This window comes from Rhineura floridana, chromosome 8, assembly GCF_030035675.1.
Source record: "Rhineura floridana isolate rRhiFlo1 chromosome 8, rRhiFlo1.hap2, whole genome shotgun sequence".
Classification (NCBI taxonomy): Eukaryota; Metazoa; Chordata; class Lepidosauria; order Squamata; family Rhineuridae; genus Rhineura; species Rhineura floridana.
The window spans coordinates 68,071,838-68,089,919 of NC_084487.1; the positions used below are offsets into that span (position 1 = coordinate 68,071,838).

The window sequence follows — 18,082 nt, forward strand, 5'->3', positions numbered from 1 at the left end:
GAAAGAATGACAGATGGGGAGCTCACTTGAGAAGTGAAAATTAGAAGGTGATAAATTAAGAGAGAGGGAATGAGAGAGATCAGAAAGTGGGGACATAGGTAAAAGTCTGAGAGTGATAACTGTTAAAAGGGGGAATCAGACATGCTAAATCAGGATATTAAAACTATTATTTGTTATTCTTTATCAACTGACAACTTCTTCCAGCTGTTTTTCCCCATAAATATTTTACTGTGTTCTTACATTTATGAATATGTTCTGGTCTGCGAGATTCTAGGTTAGCAGAGCTCACCCTGGGTGCTGGCTTTGAATTACACAGCCAAGTAAATAAAAGGCAACACAGACTCTTCTCTGTAAATTGGAAGGTGGATGTAGCAGAATATTTTGAGGAGTATTTTGGGAGCCCTGATTTCCCAGGGTTTCAAAATGCACAGGAGCCTCCATGAGTGCAGGAGGATTCCCTGCTGCAGATAGTCACCCTGAAACTCATGGAAGGGGATGGGAAGCATGCAGGCTCTCCCCTCCTTGCATGTTTACTGAAGCCCATCTCATGTGTTATCCAGTGCAACACAGATATGTTCCCTAGCAGACATGCAGAAATTTCTAGGCAATAGGGATGGATAAATCTGTCAAATTCAGTTTCTCTCAGTTTCTCATTTGTCATATCCTAAATTGAATTCGACACATTTCCAGATTAATTTGCAATTTGGGGGGAGGGGGGTAATCCTAATGCAAAATAAATTTTAGTGCACATTTCTCCTAATATCCACATCTGCATGCAACTTTGCCTAATATACACATTTTTGCAAGCAATATGGCCTAACAAAATTTGGCCCTTCCCTTAATTATTAGATGGGTGTTGTCTCTGTTGTCTTTTTGGTGCCTACTAAAGAGTTTTGTATTCCAGCAAGCCTTTTAAGTGGAGATCATCCCAGTCTGTATCTATATTGGGATTTTTTTAACATATGTTTTTAAGATGAGTTGTTTTTCTTGTTTTATAACTGGTTGCTTGTTGTCCTGGACTTTTTGTGCAAAGAAAGAAATAAATTTAAATTTAAATAACAACAATAACTATTTTTCTATATTATTTTCACTAAAATATGCATTTTCCCCACACTTTCCCCTAATATACACATTTTAAACACATTTTTGGTTGGAGAACTGCATTGCAAAATTCAGACAAGTGCACATTTTGAAGGATAGCTATGCTTCTGTTTGGGTATTATTATGGGAAGTGTGAATTAGGTAAGTTTGTGTTAAAACATGAACTGAACCAAATTTCTTCCCCAACCCTACTTGGCAGACAGGCCAATGTGGAAAGAGTTCCCATATGATGAAAAGGTTAGAAGTCACTGCTCTGTTCTGTGCATTGCAGATACACTGTAATTTCCCCAATCTCTCACACCTGGGCAGTGGCTCTCTTGTAATACATTGGAAACCAAATGCAATTCTAGTCTGCACTTCCTATATTTATCAGATACATATTGTCATGGAATTATAATATATCAAACCCCAGTCCAAATACAGTCAGGTGCCTGAGAAGCTAGTGAAATTGTGTATTCTGTAAGACTGAGCTAAAACATCAGTTTATACATCCCTTCTGAGTGCCTAATTGCTGACATAGCTTATCTTAGCAAGATATGTTCAGGAGCACATTTAGCTTTTTACATGAGAATTGTTTTCCAGAGACTTTGCTGCTTCCTGAAATAGGCTGCTGCATGCTGTTTTGTATTTGTGGTTTTGTTTATCTCTCAGATGTATATCTTAACTTATTCTTAAACTATTCTCATATACCCTAATATGCAATATTTGCAAATTATCAGCTTCTCTTCATACCTTATTTGTAATTGTGTTTTCAATTGTTTTTAAAATATGTGTTTCAAATTGTATATTTGTTTTAATGTTTTTGATTGCTGTAAACCGCCCAGAGAGCTTCGGCTATGGGACGGTATACAAGTGCAATAAATAAATAAGGACAAATAGGATCTGTCTGTCTAGATAAATAATTGAAGCTATTAACAGAGCTTGGAAGTAACTCGTTAAAAATAACGAGTTACTTGTAATTCACTTCTTTTTTGCGTAACGAGAGGGTAACTTTATTACAATTTGCTAGTAATAGAACGACTAGCAATTTCCCTACTTTTTAGCAGGAAAGGTAACGCTTCCCGCGTTACATTTGACGTTACCGAGGGGGGAGCAGGGGAAGTCTGGGTGGCTCGGCTCGGCAGAGGCGTGCAAGGAAGCAGTGGCAGGCGCACGAGCGAGGTGCACGCGGAGCAAAAGCCATCCCGGCTGGTTTGCAACAGCAGCAGGAGGAGACAGCTGGTGAGTCTCCAGCCGGATGCCAGCCTTGCCCCGCTAAGGTTCCCGGTCGGGGACGTGGGCTGTGCCAGGCGAGGCGGCCAGGGGCTCCGCATCCAGGTGCGTGTTGCCCTCGCCAAGCTCCGCGGGGCTGCCAAGTTTGAGCCTCCGCTGGGAAGAGTGCTTCCTCTTTCTCCTGCCTCTTCTTGCGAGGCGGGGGGGCGGGGGGGGCAGGGAATGAAGTTTCTCCAGCGCGTCCCTTCCGAGCAGGGCTCCTTCAAAGCCATCTCGGCTCCTGCGATGGGCCACTTAACAAAGGGAATCGCCCAGGTGGTGGAGGTGGTGCTCCTCCTTCCCTGGACTGAGTTGAGGACTGGGGCAGACCCTCATTGCCTTGAGGAATGAAGGAGCTGGGGCTGGAGCACCTGGCTTCTTCCGTATACCCACCATCACCTTGAGGTATTTAACAGCCCAAAAGGGCTTTCAGGAAAGTAACTTGGAGGCTTAACAGTGCCATTCTCAACAGTATGTCCCACTGGGTTGAATGGCGCTTACTCCCTGGTAAGTGTGCGTAGGATTGCATGCTCTGTACAAATGCGTGCATAATGGAAATTTAATTTTTGGAGAGTTGCTGCTGAAATCTTCAATTCCCATTAAACCCTCCCCCCTAAAAAAAACTTTTGTTTTGCAGTGGAATTGCAATATATTTAGTACTTTGGATGCTGAAAGAATGAGTTAAATTTCCCTACTGTACTAGGGAACAGAATGAAACAAAAGTTGATCTGTTGTGTCCAAAACTCTAAAATATTAGGTGAGCAGCTTTGTGTGCAATATTTTCCAGGCTAGCCCCACTTTTTGAGAATCTTGGCCAGACAGCATACAAGAACTCTTATTTTCTAATTACCTGTGCACTCTGGGGTATTTCTGGGTGTGTGTGTGTTGCATGTTCAAGATCACTTAACGTGGTTTGATTACAGCTTAAAATGCTATAACCTCTTTGTTGCATGCTCAGGGGTGTAGTTGTCCGGGGTCTTGAGGGGTCTTAGACCCTTTGCTTTTTTGGGAGCATGGTCCCAGCAGGGTCCCTATGTCTCCAGCATCCTGTGAGCCAATCAACATGAAAGGGGAATGTCTTAGCCACTGAGAAGAACCTTCTAACATGCTTCCTTGACCTTTGCTGCTGATTGGAACCAATCAAGAGTGAAAGGAGGTGAGTGAGCTACTGAGAGGACTCTCTTCAGTGGCTGACACTCACCCCTGTCATGCTGATTGGCTCCCAGGGATGTTCGTTGTTGTGGGAGAAGGCATTATTTATTTATTTATTTTATTTCATTCCATTTCTATACCGCCCTTAGCCTATGGCTCTCTGGGCGGTTCACAGCAAGGAATTAGCAAGGATCACATTCTCAACCCAGCAGCAAAAGAAAAATTGGGGGAGGGCATGTAGCTGTGACTATCATCAAGGGACCCTGCACTTCTGAATTTGCCACTACATTACTGGATTTGCATGCCCAGGTCTAGCGATGACTTGCATGGATGAATGAGGCATCACAGAGCAGACTGATTTGATTTGGATTCCTGCATTGGGCAGGGGGTTGGACTGGATGGCCTTATAGGCCCCTTCCAAGTCTACTTTTCTATGATTCTATGATCCTCTGACTGGTGCACAAAAGACATGTACCTCAAACTGGGCTTCTGCGCAGCGTCTCTCTTCCTTCCCTCGTGCTCTGTGTTAGGAGGCACGAGGGAGGAAGTCGAGAGCCAGACCAGCAAGGATAAAGGAGTAGAAGGCAGCAGTAGCAGAATGGAGGTGACGATGTGTGTGTGTTACCCTTTCCAGCCCATTTACTCTGCCATCTCCCACTCATCCTGCAGCCCCCGCCGCTCGTCCTGCAGCCCCCCACCCCGCCCCCCCGCTTGCACAGTTCTTTCTGGTCCTGTGCACTTACCAAGCTGCTGCTTGCACAAAGTATGGCATCTGCACAGTTTAAAAAAAAGCATTCTCCGCCTCCGACCACTGGTGATCAGCTCCAGCCATCCACCAGCTGATACTTTTCAAAGCTGCAGTCCCTAATCTGGTAGCACCCTCAACTCCCCCTCAAGTGCCTGCCAAGGCCTGCATATACCTTTAAAAAATGAGCTTTTGGGGGAGGATTGGCTGTAATCTCCGTTTTATTTTGGAGTGCATGTAGTTGCTTTGCCTGTTACTGATTTTCTTCTGGGAAAATGGCATTATATGGTGTCTAATGCAGTTTCTCTAAATGTGCCTCTGGGCCCATAAGGGTTGGAGACCCTTGCTATGAAGCTTTTTGATGTGGAATAACGTGACAATCAGTTATTAGTATGGATATTTCATGTATCTCTTTTTAAAATCTCCAGCAATTCATCCTGTCAGCTATCAGTTCCTTGCAACAGAAAAGTATGCAGTGAACTCATTCAGTCCCCAGATAAGCTTTGGTCTACTCCATATAGTAACCCCCCTTGAGTGGAGGACTTTCCCCTTTGAAATCCACAATAATTCACCAATCAAAACTCACACATTTGCTCTATATGCATACATACTGTACACAGCCCCTTACATTAGAGACAGAGCACCTCCAGCACCCACAGTATGCTTGGGCCATTCCAAAATCGCACATGCAGGAGACTCCCCTCTATGAAATGGCATTAAATCATGTCTGGCTCAATGGTTTTCTTACATGCAAGACATTGTGAAGTTTCCATAACTATGGTACTAGCAGCCAAAATATGGAGAAAATGAGGAATACGCTTTGGGCCATCCCAAATTATATACATCCACACACCTTCAGGAGAATGCCTCCCCCTTCCCCCAAGTTGTTTAGTAATGTCTATTCCTAAAACGCCAATTTCCTTTGGAGAATAACCTTTTGAGATGGAATAGAATCTTTCCTAGCCCAATGCTTATTTTGGTGCAGGATTTTGTCAAGCCTCTTAAATTTTAGTTGATTTTTTTTAACCTCTATTGCCTCCATGCTATTTAGTGTGGACCTCCAATAGCATCTGTCATGAACCACCCTGTTCAGATCTTGTAAGTTCAGGTCTGTGGCTTCCTTTATGGAATCAATCCATCTCTTCTTTGGCCTTCCTCTTTTTCTACTCCCTTCTATTTTTCCCAGCATTATTGTCTTTTCTAGTGAATCAGGTCTTCTCATTATGTGTCCAAAGTATGATAACCTCAGTTTCACCATTTTAGCTTCTACTGATAGTTCTGGTTTAATTTGTTCTAACACCCAATTATTTGTCTTTTTCGCAGTCCATGGTATCCGCAAAGCTCTCCTCCAACACCACATTTCAAATGCGTTGATTTTTCTCTTATCCATTTTTTTCACTGTCCAACTTTCACATCCATACATAGAGATTGGGAATACCATGGTCTGAATGATCCTGACTTTAGTGTTCAGTGATACATCTTTGCATTTGAGGACCTTTTCTAGTTCTCTCATAGCTGCCCTCCCCAGTCCTAGCCTTCTTCTGATTTCTTGACTATTGTCTCCATGACTGTGCTGAGGTATTGATAATCCTTGACAAGTTCAATGTCCTCATTGTCAACTTTAAAGTTACATAAATCTTCTGTTGTCATTATTTTAGTCTTCTTGACATTCAGCTGTAGTCCTGCTTTTATGCTTTCCTCTTTAACTTTCATTATCATCATAGTCTGTGGGTGGGCAGGAGGCGACAAGGGAGGAGGTGGGCAGTGAGACAGGGTGGAATGGAGAAAACAATTGTTTTAAAAAATGGAGTGGAGGGGGAAAGGAGCCGGAGAACAAAAACATGGATAAAGGAGGAAAAGGGGGCAGCAGCAGAATGGAGATAAAGAACTATGGAGGTGAAAGATGACAACATGTGTGTGCTTGCACTTGGCACACAAAGTGGCCTCCACCACCCTCTCTGGGTACTGTGCTGCATTTGCAGTATTTTAACTTTTTTGCATCTCAGGGGAAAATGTTTGCTTGGGTGAATGTCCCTTAGCTAATGGCAGGGCAGGGTCTGGGAGGTGGTTAAGTGAGAGAGATTACGCTTGCTGGCTCAGTGGGGGGGTGGCACTTGGTTTGACGTGCAAAGATTTGAGTGGTGGCCTCTGCCTCCCTCCCCACCTCCCTTACCAGTGGAGAGACCACCATTGCTATCATGGATAAAAAGAATTATTCTACTACCTCTCTGTATGTGTATGTTTATTTTTAATGTTGTTTTAGGCTACTTAGATGTGCAGCAGCCAAGGCCAGCACCTTGTAGGCGTTTTTTTTTTAAAGTAACTGAAATGTAACTGTACTGATTACTTTTGAGAAAAAGTAAAGTAATCAATTACTTTTAGAGCAGTTGTATTTGTAACTGTAATTACTACTTTTTGGGGGCCATGTAACTGTAACTGTAATTTATTACTTTTAAAATTTATTACTTCCAAGCTCTGGCTATTAATCTGTTTGTAATCCTTCCAGACATTCTGGGTTTTAGGTACCACTGGAGGATTCTTGCAGGATGCTTCCTTTGTTCACGGCTATGCTCTGGAATATATAAACAACCCGGTTTTCTTTTTTTGGACATAATCTATTGGGAACTTGTCTTCTGAAATGAATGAATGTTGAACTAAAGTATATCTACCATTCATTTCAGACAAGAATACAAAAAAATAAAGTTCTGGTAGTCTGAATCAGTTTTGGACAGGTCAAGGTTTAAGCCCTTTAAATTCAATTACATTTCCAGTACAGTTCTTGAACTCTTGGCACAACCTCAGTTGCCATTGTATTTGATATTTAATAACAGAAATTGTGTGCTTATATTTTATTTCTTTATTGCCTCAAACCAAATTGCCATAATCCTTTCTTTTTGTGATCCATGCAGAGTAAATATGTTTAAGCTTTGGGGCTAATGATACAACAAATATTTTTGTTATCTGATTATGATATAGAAGAGGAATAGAATATAGGAAACAGGCAACCATTAGGCTGAGTTGTCTAAGATGGCACATGCTGGGAATTCATAGGGGGTTGTGGTGAGGTATTAGAGGGCAGAGTTGTGGATGCCATGTGGCCTGCTAGCCTACTAACACAGAAACCTAAGAGCCCTGCTGTATCCGAACAAAGGTCCATCTAGTCCAGCTTTCTGTTCTCACAATGGGCCAACCAGATGTCTATGAGAAGCCTGCAAGCAGGATATTAACACCACAGCACTCTTGTCTGCCAGCATTGTGGAGGACACAGTCACATCACTAGTGTTGAAGTTAGTTTCCTAACTGCCAGTCCAATCAACTTCTGTATATATAATGGGGGTTAGGAAGTGCCTCAGGCAGCAAATGTCTTGGGCCAATTGGAGGTGGTTATTATGCTCATGACATATTTCTGAGCTTCCCTGGTTGGTATCTTATGAAGAGAAGTTCTTGGTAGCCAGGTGCTTGTAGGTGGATGACAACACAAAAGGCAGATTTACGTCCAATAATTTATATTATGGAAACCCAATGTAGGAAATGGGGCTGTGGGAAACAGATCCAAGCCCCTGTCTCTAAAATGAACAGAGAAAAGGTAAGAACAAAAATAGATGGTGGTTTTGCCTGCTCCTGTCATGACTCCAAGGTCCAGCAGTGGCATGATGCCAAGGTTCATTCCTTCCCAGAGTTCAAATATGATGTCTCCTCAGATGAGAAGGAAGGGGAGAAGAACCCTCCAGCAGACCTCCACACTATAAATACCGTGAGGAGCCATAGGATATTCCTGCCCCAGGACTGGAGGCCCCACACCAGGTGCATGGGTACTCATCGACACAGACACCCATCTCCCCAAGGGCCATAGAAGCTTCAAAGCTGCCACCAAAGTGTCCAGCTAGCTGCATGTGAGATTACTTGGGAGACTACTTCAGTGACTACTTCAGTCACAGGGCTGCTGCGCAGGCTCATTACCTCCTCTGTGGCACTACTGGTTTATCAGCCTCTGTGTCCAGGTATTTGTTTCCCCAGGTTAGTAAGGCTGGAGTTTGAATGAGAATTGTTGCTTCGGCAATGAAGTAGCTCAGACTAGGAGCATATACTGTATAGGAGCTGGAGGTTCCATCCCTTCCTGATCCAAGCAGGTGTTTAAAGCACTCCAGTGATCTTTAAGTGGGGGAGTGCTTCAAAGAGTGCTGCAAAACAAATGCCTGTTTCTTCATCGCTGCACGATGGAGAAATCCCTGTCAAAGCTAGCAGTAGGAATAAAATCCATGCACCAGTGCCGGTTTGAAAGCATTTCATCGATTTAACAGGGTGGCATCAGTTTGAGTTTGTTCTGTATCCACTAGCCAATGCTTTTATCAATCCCATGTGGGGTGTTTTAGCTTGAAAAAAATCAATATTAATATTGATATTTTAACAGGAAATATCAATATTTTGAAGAAATCGATATTTCCTTTTTAAAAATCAATATTTTGAAGAACATATTGACATTTTAAAATGAAATATCAATAAATAATAATTCTTACAATCAATGTTTTAGAAGTGGATTTTTTTTAAAGTGCATTTTCAAAAATAGCCATGGAAATTTGCTACATTAAAATCCATTCCTCAGCTATTGAGAATAAGCAAATTAATGGAAAATTCAGTACCAAATTTGAATTGGGCAGAATTCTAGCACATCTGTGGCTAGAAGAATTGTTTAGAATTGTATTACAGACTACTTTCACACCCTCTTGATGATTACATAGTTCTCTATGGAAATGCATGCATAGAGGGTCAGCAGGATCATGTCCTGCCCAAACTCAAAAAACTCAGACTCAGACACTCGGCTTAAGTAAGGCTGGGCGGGCACCCTGTTTGCATGTGCCAACTGTCACTGTTGGGAGTGCACACACAAGTGAAGGCTCCACCTCAACTGTGTCTGTTGAATCTCCTGCCACATTTGCACCCTGGCACGAGGTGAAGGCAGAGCCTCCATAACCATCCTGTCTTCCGCCTCTGAGAGAGGGGGGCTGCCTGCTGGTGATGCGAGTGCAGGGAGAGGGGAAGCGTCAGGCTGGGAAACAACCGGCTGGTCAGGTTGACTCTCCACATGGGTATCTGGAGCTGCTGGGGTTGATCTGTCCAAGTCCAGAGCTGGGGCACCTTCTGGGTCCCACTCCCCCCTCACCACCAGCTCGAACATCCCACTCTAAGTCCTCTTCCTCTGCTTCATTCTTGTCTGTCCAACCCCTCCCAGCAGAGCTCATGACATCATTCCCCCCTCCATGCTGAGCCTCTCCCGACCCCGGAGGCTTGGGTTTGTATCCTTCATGGAATTCTCTCCTCAACTCTGGCGCATGGACATCCAAAGCCACCTCCCAGAAACTCTTCTGTGGACCAAAACCCCTCCAGTGGATCAAATACTGCAACTTTCCTTGGCACTGACAGGAGTCAAGGATCTGCTCCACCTCATATTCCTCTTGTCCGTTGTCCATTACTGGCAGCGGTGGGGCAGCAAGTGCCCGGTAGTGTTTCGGTGGCTCTTCTGGGGTTAGCAACGAATGGTGGAACCCTGGGTGAATCTTCACTGAGGTGGGCAAGTGTAGACCAAACGCTACCAAGTTAATCTGTGCCTCTGCTTTGAAGGGCCCCACCCTCCTAGCCTCTAGTTTGTGACAAGGCACATTCATTGGCAAATAAAGCATAGATAGCCATACTCTATCTCCCACCTGTATCTCGGGGCCAGGCTGACGGTGCTGGTTGGCAACTCTCTTATAGGCAGCTTGAGCCCTTGCCAATTGCTCTTGTAACAGCTGCTGCATCACCTGCAACTCTTGCACAAACTCAGTCTCTGCAGCTACTGCCAAGGTGGAGTTAGGAGTGGGGAAAGTGCGAGGGTGGTAGCCAAAATTGGTGAAAAAGGGAGTCTGCTGGGTAGAGGCATGTGCAGGATTATTGTAGGCAAACTCAGCCAGGGACAATAAAAACACCCAATTATCCTGCTGATAATTGACATAACAGTGGAGATATTGCTTCAGGGTGGCATTCACTTTCTCTGTTTGCCCATCAGTCTGGGGCTGGTGTGATGAAGACAGTCATAGTTCAATCTATAGCAGCTGCAACAGGATGCATCAGAACCAGGCCGTGAACTAGGGACCTCAATCTAAGACCAGGCTGGTTAGGAGCCTGTGCAATTGGAAAATGTGTTGAATAAACAACTGCGCAGTCTCTCAGGCTGGCACACAGAATGAAATGGGCCATCTTGCTGAAGGTGTCCACAACCACTAGAACAGTAGTTTTTCCCTGAGAGGCGGGTAGGTCCATGATAAAGTTCAGGGTTACCATCCGCCAAGGTTCCTTGGGCATTAGGAGTGGCTCCAGTGGCCCAGCCTGTTGCCCAGGGGCATGTTTGGCTCTCATGCATGTGGGGCAGGATCAAACATATATCTCGATGTCATGCTTTATTCTTGCCTACCAGAGATCGTGTGTGATGGTCTGCAGCATTTTGAACATCCCCAAATGCCCCACAGTCATGGTGTCATGACATTGCTATAGGACTTTGGCTTAGATCTCCCTGGAGGGCACGTACTAGGCCTCATAATGGTAGAGCAACCCCCCCCCCGGGAAAAGCCTGGAGTGCGGTCCTGAGGGGGCTGCTTTAGCTCACACACCTGCTCCTGCGCAAAAGGTTCTTGTTCCTGAGCAGCATGCAGCTCCTCAATCCATGGATCAGGACAGGCCGTTGCGACCAACTTGTCTAGGAGTCTGGTGTGGCATAATGGGGTCTCAGGCCAGGTTTCATGGTACTCAGGCTTGTGGGACAGTGCATCTGCCTTGTGGTTTTGAGCCTGGGGGATGTCATTGATGTGGAAATGAAACCTCATGAAGAACTGGCCCCAGCACACTTGTCATTGGTTCAGCTTATGGACCATTTGTAGGCTCTTGAGGTTCTGATGGTCAGTGTGGACCTCCACCCCATGCCAGGCTCCTTCCAAGAGGTGTTGCCAGGTCTCGAACACATCTTGGATGCCTAGTAGCTCCTTCTCCCAGACAGTGTAATTCTGCTCTGAACTAGTCAGCTTTCAGGAGAAATAGACACAGGGACCCCCTTTTTTGGTGGGTTGTAACAACACCGTTCTGATGGCCACATCCTAGGCATCCATTTCCACCACAAACGGTCAATGGGGGTCAGCATGTTGTAGCATTGGTTCTGAGGAGAACAACTTTATTTGCTCGAAAGCCTGTCAGGCAGCTTCAGTCCAATGAAAGGGGCCAGTCCCTTTTAAGCAGTCTGTTAGTGGGGCAGTCATGTTGGAGAAGGCAGCAATGAAGCATCTGCAGTAGCTGGCGAACCCCAGGAATCGCTGTAGGTCCTTTTTGGTTTTAGGGGGTGCAAGGAGAGCACACAACACACCTTTTCCAGGTCCATCTCTATCCCTGTGGGGGTAATATGATATCCTAGAAAGTTCAGGGTGGTTAGATCGAATCCACACTTCTCCAACTTGGCGTACAGTTGATGCTCTCTCAGTCTCTGCATCACAGCCCTCACATGAGCCTCATGCTGTTCTGGGGAGTCAGAGCAGAGCTTGGAAAAGTTACTTTTTTGAACTACAACTCCCATCAGCCCAATCCAGTGGCCATGCTGGCTGGGGCTAATGGGAGTTGTGGTTTAAAAAAGTAACTTTTCCAAGCTCTGAGTCAGAGTACATAAGAATGTCATCTAAACAGACTATCAAAAAGCAATCTACATAGTCCTGAAAGATGTCATTCATAAAATTTTGGAAGAAACTGGGGTGTTCAATAGTCCAAAAGGCATAACCAGATACTCAAAGTGGCCATACTGAGTCTTGAAGGCAGTTTTTCACTCATCCCCTTCCTTGATCCTGACAAGGCTGTAGGCTCCGCATAGGTCCAGTTTAGTGTAGATCTTGGCCATTCAGAGTCACTCCAGCATCTCATTGATGAGGTAGCTGTTGGGGATGGTGATTTTATTCAGCTCCTGGTAGTCATGGCAGGGGCAATGTTTTCCACTTTTCCTTTTGACAAATAGTAAAGGAGCCCCAGCAGGAGACTTTGAGGATTGAATGAATCCTCACCACAGATTGACATACAAGAAGTCTCTTAGCACAGCCAACTCTGGCTTGGACAATGAATATATTTATTGTTATTTATTTATTTACTAAATTTATATCCCACCCTTCCTCCCAGTAGGAGCCCAGGGTGGCAAGCAAAAGCACTAAAAACATTTGAAACCATCATAAAAACAGACTTTAAAGTATATTAAAACATCCTTAAAAACATTGAAACAAAACATCTTTTAAAACATTTTTAAAAATGCTTTAAAAACATCATTTAAAAAAGATGCCAGATCATGCCCACTGACCCATGTTCATTAGAAGATCAGATCAGAGTCTACATGCATCCATTTGCACATGCATAGGCTCTATATGTACAAAGGTGAACCCTGGGAAATGCATCTTTCTCAGTTGCCTGGATAGGCCCTTTGTGAGTACAAGGCTCTGTTCTAATATTTCAATGAATACATGGAGGTCAGAGAGGGAACAGTGGGTGAACTCCAACTCCTCCCCCATGTACTCAAATTCACTGATATTTTAATGTAATAATATAGTTGCATGAACAGGAAATGTAACTGTGGAGAAATCCTATCTAATCAGAGAATCCTATCTAACCAGAGAATCAGTGTCATATAATGGTTAGAGTACTGGGCTAGGACCAAGGAGATCCAGGTTCAAATCTGTATTCCCTGTGAAGTTCACTGAGTGACCTTGAACCACTCTACCTCACAGGTCTGTGTTAAGGATAATGTGCTATCCTGAGCTCCTTAAAGGAATATTTATTTATTTATTATTTGATTTATATCCCGCCCTTCCTCCCAGCAGGAAGAATAAATAAACAACCATCATACTGCTAGGGACATTATGATGAAACTAAGAAGAATGTATCAAATATGATTGAAAAGTAATAAATTAGATTAGTAAAAAAGAAAATAGTAACAGAAATGCTGACATGGAGGACATAAAAGATCTTGCTGGATCAGACCAGTGACCCATCTAATCCAGCATTCTGTTCTCACAGTGGCCAACCAGATGCCTACTGAAAGCTTGCAAGCAGGACCCGAGCACAAGAATACTCTCGCGTCCTGCAGTTTCCAGCAACTGGTCTTCAGAAGCATACTGCCTCTGACAGCGGAGGAAGAACATAGCCATCATGGTTAGTGGGGAAGAGAAGAAATGTTAAGTCTATGTGACAGAAAGGTGAATTTTTGCTTCTAGATTAACTTTTGATGTCAATATCACATGTACTGTATATTCATGTTGTTTTACTTAAAGAAAGAAAAATACAATCAGGAAATCAGTGTAAATATGTATAAAATACATGGGGTGTGATGCCACTATGGCACATTGTACTCATTACTATGTCTTGCAATTTGGTAAAAAGCTTACAATGTCATGCATATAAAATAATTAATCATACTTAGGCAAAAGCTATCAACTAGTCCTGCCATTGTTCCCATTATCAAGGATGTTTTGGCATCAGCCCTTGAACTCAAGCCAGAATGTTAACTTCAAGAATCCACTGTCAAAGAGTATTGAAAAATTATTTTGGGAAGATGCACTGTGTATGAGACAAGAAATTAGCTAATAGAAAGAAGTGTGATGTTTAGATTACTTCATTCTGCTGGAATAAGAATAGAAAATCTGCATTTTGAAACACGGAGTTTGACTTCAGACATGATGAGTGTGGATTGTTTGCCATCAAATTCATATTGAGTCTTTATGCCAATTGGATTTTCATGAGGTGTGGCACTAGCTAACAGTGTGATCTGACAGGTCCCTGTGATTGCACTACAAATATTATGGCTCTAGCTCCTATCATATAGAAGCAGATTTTCAGTGGCAACCACACTACACTAATATCTAAAGATAGTCTACTCTAAATGAAGTTTCCTGGCATGTAACAAACTTTTAGTTGCATTAAACTATTTTTCAATGGACAGAGTTTATAGTGAAAAATGAACTTCACTATTTCAGTTGTAAAGCAGCACATTCAAAGAAATGCTGATGGTTTCTTAATAGTTCCAATGTATCCAAATTGAGCATAATAGAGCTGTTACTTACATTTCAAGCATCTGAAGAGTTTAAATATTGTCATAATTATCCTAAACATTTGCAGCAGTACATATGCCTGCATATTTTGCTGTCCCCTTAGTTTACTGTAGCTTTTACTGTAGCTTTTTAAAGTGCTTTTACTTTCTTCACCTGGTACAATGTCTGGATTGTGTAAATTGATCTGCATGGCAAATAGATAGCTCTGCTTTGCAGCAAGGATTGATACAATGCAATAGCAGAGGAAAAACGCACACACAGGGGAACCAGGGAATTAGGGAGGTTTACAGACTAAAATATATGAAGTGGGGACCAAGAGAAACAAATATGGAGTGAAGCCAGGTAGAAACAAGGCAAAGAAGCTGGAGCAGTAATGTGCACAAATGTCATCCAGCTTTATATCACATTTCTGTACAACTGGTGAGGGGAATCTTTGACCCTCCAGATGTTGTTGAGCTATGCGTTGGGCCAGTGACAACTTGAGACAGCCCTATGATCATCATGGAGGCCATGACATCCCGAGCTGGAGCACTAGAAGCAGCCTCAGCATGGACTTTGAAATCACCCAGAACTATCATTCTGGGCTCCTCCAAAACCAGAACCAAGACGGTCTCCGCCAACTTGGTAAGAGAGCCTGCCGGGCAGCAAGGTGGAGGATACACCAGCAGTAAACATAGTTTACTGTCTCCTTGGCCCGACACCAGGTGCAGGCCCTCACAGCCAGCTCCACGACAGAGTGGATTCCTGGTGACAGAGATGGAAGTTCTGTAGACCACAGCAGCCTGTGCTGGTGTTGTACCAAGTATCCAGGTGGGTGAGACCAACTCCTCCAAGTTCACTCGCCCAGGTCTCAGTAATGCACACCAAATCGGCACCCTCGTCTATGATCAAATCATGGATGAATGTGGTTTTATGTGTATCGATCTGGCGGTAAACAACAGCTAGTGGGCATAGCAGATAAGCAGTGAGGAACCTGTCAATGAGAGGAGTGGGAGCGAGGAACAAGGCATAAATAGCCTTGCCTTTGACTTCTAGGGTAGCTCACCACCTCCCCATAGCTATACCTCCCTCTGCTTATGATTACTGAAATTGGGGTGGCATCACCCATGTCCCTCCTTACTAAAACCCCTCCTAAACACCTGATATGGACCCAACAATAACCCACCAACAAAACCTACCTGAGCCAATTATCTCAGTAAGCCTCTGAGGGAATTGGGAACAATCAGACCCACTCAATATCTTTCACACAGAGCACATCTACTCCCCCCCACCTCACACCCAGGGAGGGCCAGCCTTCTGCCAGTTACAGATTCTCACTCTGAAGGCATCTGGCGACTTTCTCCTATCATTCAGTTCACTGCACAGGCTCTCACCCTGCGCCAGATCTACACGATCATGTTATGCCCTCCCCACTACCAATCTTCTCTAGATTTGTTTTTTAAAAATAGAAGGGGGTAGTGCCCTCGCCCTTGGGACTCCCTAAGGAGCTCCCCAAGGGACAACTCCCTTTGGTGTTGCCCCTTCAGTGGGGATCCTACTGGTGGCAGACCTGCCACCCAAGGGCAGCCAGGCTTTTATGCCCCCTGACCCAGCCAGGAACTGATGCAAGAGGCTGCAAGATTGACTGCAGCCTCTCTCTGGATTCAGGGTCAGGCAGAGGGTCCCAATCCTTGCAGCACTTACCAGGGACTTCAGCTGTCTCAAGAGACAGCAACCCCAAGAAGCGATCAAGCAAGCACCCAGATGCTCAAGTACTCACTCCCAGGACAGGTCTTCTCCACTCCCCCAGTGCTGCAGCTGTTCTCCTTAATTATTAAGTGTATCTCTTAATGATTTTTCTGCCTGTTGTAGCAATTGTAATGCACTGTGTGAATTGTTTTTTTTTACAATTAAAATGGTATTTGCCCAATGTTGTATGGTTTTTAATTGCATTTTTACAGACACACCACAGACCACCTGAATGAAGCTCGTGGGCCACTGATGGACCATAAACCACAGTTTGGGAACCCCTGGTCTATAAGAAGGAACACTGGAATAATGTATAATAATTTATAGAGAATAAAGCCAGGAACAATAGGCAGGGTATGTAGCCAATCCAGGTGAGCAAGCTCCATGAGAGGGAAGAATGAGGTCCTGCACCACTGAACCCATTGGAAGCCAAGGTCCTTGGGAGAGTTTCTCATGGCTGAGAGTGTGCTTGCACCCCCAGTTTCAGTTTCACCCTTCTTTCTCCCTTTGTTGAGTAAATATGTCTTAAGGAGGCCCAACCATATCTATTTTCAGTCCAAATAGTTATGCCCAGACAAGACCCTAGCACCTCACAATTTCCATCTAATGATTTTTAAAATAAAGGACGAACCATCATATCATGAATCTGCATTAATTTCCTTCAAATTAGCATAAAAGAGAAACTGTTCAAAGGAAAATACCATCCCAGCACATTTTTCTCCTTTGGTACATTTGTTGATTTATTTGTGTAAATTATTATTTGTTGTTATGTGCCTCCAAGTCGACTGCGACTTATGGCAACCGTATGAATCAGCGACCTCCAAGAGCATCTGTCATGAACCACCCTGTTCAGATCTTGTCAGTTCAACCTGCCATATACATTGTTACAATGTGGAGGTCTTCTTACAAACATGGCTATGGTGAAGCGATGTAGGACTGAAGATGACAGAAACAGGTAGGAAAAACATGATTTATTAGTTTGTGGCAAATGAAACCATTTGTCTTGAAGGTGGGTCCAGTTTGTTAACTCTAGTTTATACTATAAAGAGATGTCACTCTATAAGGTCCAAAAACTGCTAGGGCCAAGAAGATGCCAGCATGGTTAACGAGCAAAGTCAAAGAAGCTCTTAGAGGGAAAAAGTCTTCCTTCAGAAAATGGAAGTCTTGTCCAAATGAAGAAAATAAAAAGGAACACAAACTCTGGCAAAAGAAATGCAAGAAGACAATAAGGGATGCTGAAAAAGAATTTGAGGAGCACATTGCTAAGAACATAAAAACCAACAACAAAAAAATCTATAAATACATTCAAAGCAGGAGACCATCTAGGGAGGCGATTGGACCCTTGCATGATAAGGGAGTCAAAGGTGTACTAATGAACGATAAGGAGATTGCAGAGAAGCTAAAAGAATTTTTTGCACCTGTCTTCACAGTGGAAGATATAGGGCAGATCCCTGAACCTGAACTAACATTTGCAGGAAGGGATTCTGAGGAACTGAGACAAATAGTGGCAACGAGAGAGGAAGTTCTAGGCTTAATAGACAATATAAAAACTGACAAATCACCAGGCCCAGATGGCATCCACCCGAGAGTTCTCAAAGAACTCAGATGTGAAATTGCTGATCTGCTAACTAATATATGTAACTTGTCCCTCAGGTCCTCCTCTGTGCCTGAGGACTGGAAAGTGGCAAATGTAACGCCAAAGCAGAAAGCAGAGAGTAGGAATAAATGGACAGTTCTCCCAATGGAGGCCTGTAGAAAGTGGAGTCCCTCAAAGATGGGTATTGGGACCTGTACTTTTCAACTTGTTCATTAATGACCTAGAATTAGGAGTGAGCAGTGAAGTGGCCAAGTTTGCTGACGATACTAAATTGTTCAGGGTTGTTAAAACAAAAAGGGATTGCGAAGAGCTCCAAAAAGACCTCTCCAAACTGAGTGAATGGGCGGAAAAATGGCAAATGCAATTCAATATAAACAAGTGTAAAATTATGCATATTGGAGCAAAAAA

At 43.7% G+C, this 18,082-nt stretch overlaps 1 protein-coding gene across 3 annotated transcripts in view; it reads right to left on the bottom strand.

Moving 5' to 3' along the window:
- Positions 1-18,082, bottom strand: part of NAV3 (neuron navigator 3) — a 1,044,290-nt gene that overhangs the window by 1,009,305 nt on the left and 16,903 nt on the right. The gene's annotated exons all lie outside the window — the stretch shown is intronic.